At 42.4% G+C, this 304-nt stretch overlaps 1 protein-coding gene across 8 annotated transcripts in view; it reads left to right on the plus strand.

The window, feature by feature from the left end:
- Positions 1–304, plus strand: part of LOC119588791 (ELAV-like protein 1) — a gene marked incomplete at its 5' end in the record, with an annotated part of 73233 nt that overhangs the window by 65625 nt on the left and 7304 nt on the right.

Below are 304 nucleotides of genomic sequence, written 5' to 3' on the forward strand. Positions count from 1 at the left end.
GCAATTCTCTCCATAACTTTTTTTTCTCCCCATTTCCCCCTCCCCTCCCCTCTCCGCCGCCTTCTCCCCCCCCTTTCTCCCCTCGCTTACCCCCCCCCTCCCCCTCCCCCCTATCCGCAAAGCCGCCAAAGATCCGGCCCGATTTTTTTATATTTATGATTAAAAAGAAGAATTTATTTTGAAGAGAAAGCAAATCATGTTTGAACAAGTGGCAACACAAGTGATGCAAAAGAAATGAGAAAAGAATTCTGTGTTTTTGATAATAATAACTTGTAGAATAATTTACTAAAGTTTCATTTCTGGA

This window comes from Penaeus monodon, chromosome 24, assembly GCF_015228065.2.
Source record: "Penaeus monodon isolate SGIC_2016 chromosome 24, NSTDA_Pmon_1, whole genome shotgun sequence".
Classification (NCBI taxonomy): domain Eukaryota; kingdom Metazoa; phylum Arthropoda; class Malacostraca; order Decapoda; family Penaeidae; genus Penaeus; species Penaeus monodon.